Consider the following 3151-nt stretch of genomic DNA (forward strand, 5'->3'; position numbering starts at 1 on the left):
CCAACTCATGCTTAGATGCAAACGGTATTGAGATGAAACAATGTGATGCACCAGTGTCAAAAAGATCTTTAGCTGGAATATCGTTAACATGAAGGTTACCGATGATGACATTTGACGAGTGCTCTGCCTGAGCTGCGTTCATCAAATTGACCTTGGCGTGCTTGGGGTTATGCTTGACCACAGCTGTACTTGCCGATCTCACAGGAGGAGGAGGAGGGAGACGCCTCTGATTGAAGCATTTGTTGGCATAGTGACCTTTCTGTTGGCACTTGTTGCACGTGACCTCTGAAAGCGGACGGTGATACGGAGCACTCGATCTTAGAGCTTGAGACGAAGTCTTGTTCTGAAAGCCAGGGTTGGGTGGGTGGGAAGATCCACTGCCACCTTTGCTCTTCTGTTGATACGGCTGACGGAACGGAGGAGGAGGAAGCCAATACTTCTGCTGCTTAGCCACTTGAGTAGAGGAAGAAGGAGTAGAATCTCTGACTCGCTTCTTGGAAGCATCACACTTCAGTTGAGCAGCCTCTTGCTTCAATGCCATGTTGTAGAACTCATCGTACCTCAAGGGCTCAAAGAGAACAAGAGCTAGCTGGATTTCTTCTCTGAGACCACCCCTAAACTGGTATATCATGCTCTTCTCGTCAGGGACGTCCTACTTAGCAAAGCAGGCGAGCTTCTGAAACAACTTGTTGTAGTCATAGACAGACATGGAGCCTTGCTTCAGGTTGCGGAATTCCTCACGCTTGCTTTCAACCACTCTATGAGGAATATGATGAGCTTTGAAGTCTTGACAAAATTCATCCCAGGTAATTACACGGCCTCCTCTAGACTCTTTGTACTGCTGGAACCATTCTGCAGCTTGGTCTTTGAGTTGGAAGGAAGCGAACTTGACAAAGTCCTCAGGCCTGACGTTACTGCACTCGAAATGCTTGCACAACTCCACGAGCCAATCGTCAGCATCAGTTGCCTCAACACAATTGCTGAAGGTCTTTGGCTGGTTAGCAAGGAACTGGTTGAGTGTAGCAAAGTGATTCTGGTTGTTGCCTTGGTTTGCTTGATTGCGCTCTTGGAGAATTTGCATGATCAACTGCGTGTTTGCATTGGTAGCAGCCATCACAGCTTGCCATGCCTCCGGAGGAGGAGGTGGTGGTGGCGGATCAGGATTCAGAGTCGTGCGCGTTGGAGGAGCCATCCTGAAGAGGTTGACATCCATTAGCACACTGATAGACAAAAATTGCAGCTGAATCAAGCGGGTTGAAATTGCAACATATAGTCTTCACATCCGAACAAAATGAACGAATGCATTCCAATAGAAATGGTCACATATCCATAAATTGAGAAGCCACTTAGAATTTAGGTAGAGGAATAAATCAACAAGGTACGGAGCAAGAACAAATACTCGGTAAGGATCACCCGATCTCAAACCAAATATCCGTGGAAGAAGAACTAGAGCTACAAGAATTCCCACCTATGAAACTCCCAAACCTTTCTGGTTATGCAATCAGGTGTTGGGGATACAGGGGAAGCATAATATCTCACCCAAATCTAGCAAATCCTACATCCAGCTGTATCCATCCTTCAACACATAACCGAGAAAAAACTTCGGAAATCGTCTACCTCAACCTTCGAAAAGCATCCGTTATACAAGTTATGGCAATACTCCCGAACTCCCGCCCAAGTACTGGGTGGCGTCGAGGTTATCTCACCAACAACTGCATAAAAGAGATTTTCAATGTCGGCGAACTAAACTCAGGTATTCCAGAACTTCAACAATAAAATTGTGACGACAACACCTCGGAGCTCAACTCCCCGGGACACTGCCACAACCCCTAAATGACAGGAGGCACCAAGAACAATGTTCTCGTCACAAATCCATCGGAACGATTCCAAAATACCCGCGTGATCCTAAATTTTTTTAGTGAAATTTGAGAAGAGAAGAGTCAAAACTCTACGTCAGTATGCCTTACTAGAGCGATGAAGGGACTGGGGAGTAAAAAGAATTCCTAAACTCTCCGATATATAATTCCTAAAAGACTCAAAACATTTTTCTAGACTCAACTCGTCAGCTAATTCGATCAAGCAGTGGGGGCTCCTAAGGTCGGGGAAGGCTCTGATTACCAACTTGTAACGCCCTCGATGCGGCTATATCTCCTACGTGTCGAAGCACGACTTAGAGGCATAACCGCATTGAAAGCAATGTCGCAAGTAAGGTAATCTTCACAACATCCCATGTAATAGATAATAAGGGGAAAAGCTACATAGTTGGCTTATACTCGCCACGTCACACAAAGTACATAAATAGCATTGCATCAACCAATACAATCATGGTCCGACTACGGTACCAAAATAAAAGATCAACCCCAACAAGCGACATGGTCCCGATCGCCCCAACTGGGCACCACTACTGATCATCAGGGAAAGACACATAGTAATGGCGTGAGTCTTCGTCGAACTCCCACTTGAGCTCAAGCACATCATCTGGAACAGAGTCATCGGGCCCTGCATCTGGTTTGGAAGTAATCTGTGAGCCACGGGGACTCAGCAATCTCGCACCCTCGCGATCAAGACTATTTAAGCTTATAGGAAAGGCAAGGTAATATGTGGAGCTGCAGCAAGCGACTAGCATGTATAGTGGCCAACCTGTTCGCAAAAGAGAGCGAGAAGAGAAAGTAAAGCACGAATGAAGAACTAGAGAACCAACTACGGAAAGCATTACTCCAACACCGTGTTCACTTCCTGGACTCCGCCAAGAAGAGACCATCACGGTAACACACACAGTTGATTCATTTTAATTAAGTTAAGGTTCAAGTTATCTACAACCAGACATTAACAAATTCCGATCTGCCCATAATCGCGGGCACGACTTTCGAAAGTTCAAATCCCTGCAGGGGAGTCCCAACTTAGCCCATGACAAGCTCTCACGGTCAATGAAGGATATACCTTCTCCCGAGACATTCCAATCAGACTCGGCATCCCGGTTCTACAAGACACTTCGACAAGTTAAAACAAATCCAGCAACACCGCCCGAATGTGCCGACAAATCCCGATAGGAGCTGCACATATCTCATTCTCAGGGCACACTCAGATTGTCCAAGGTACGGGTAGGCCAGCCCAGAGTTGCCCCTGGTGGCCACCGGCAGCTGACAGGTTG

The sequence above is a fragment of the Triticum dicoccoides genome, chromosome 6A, assembly GCF_002162155.2.
Source record: "Triticum dicoccoides isolate Atlit2015 ecotype Zavitan chromosome 6A, WEW_v2.0, whole genome shotgun sequence".
NCBI classification, from domain to species: domain Eukaryota; kingdom Viridiplantae; phylum Streptophyta; class Magnoliopsida; order Poales; family Poaceae; genus Triticum; species Triticum dicoccoides.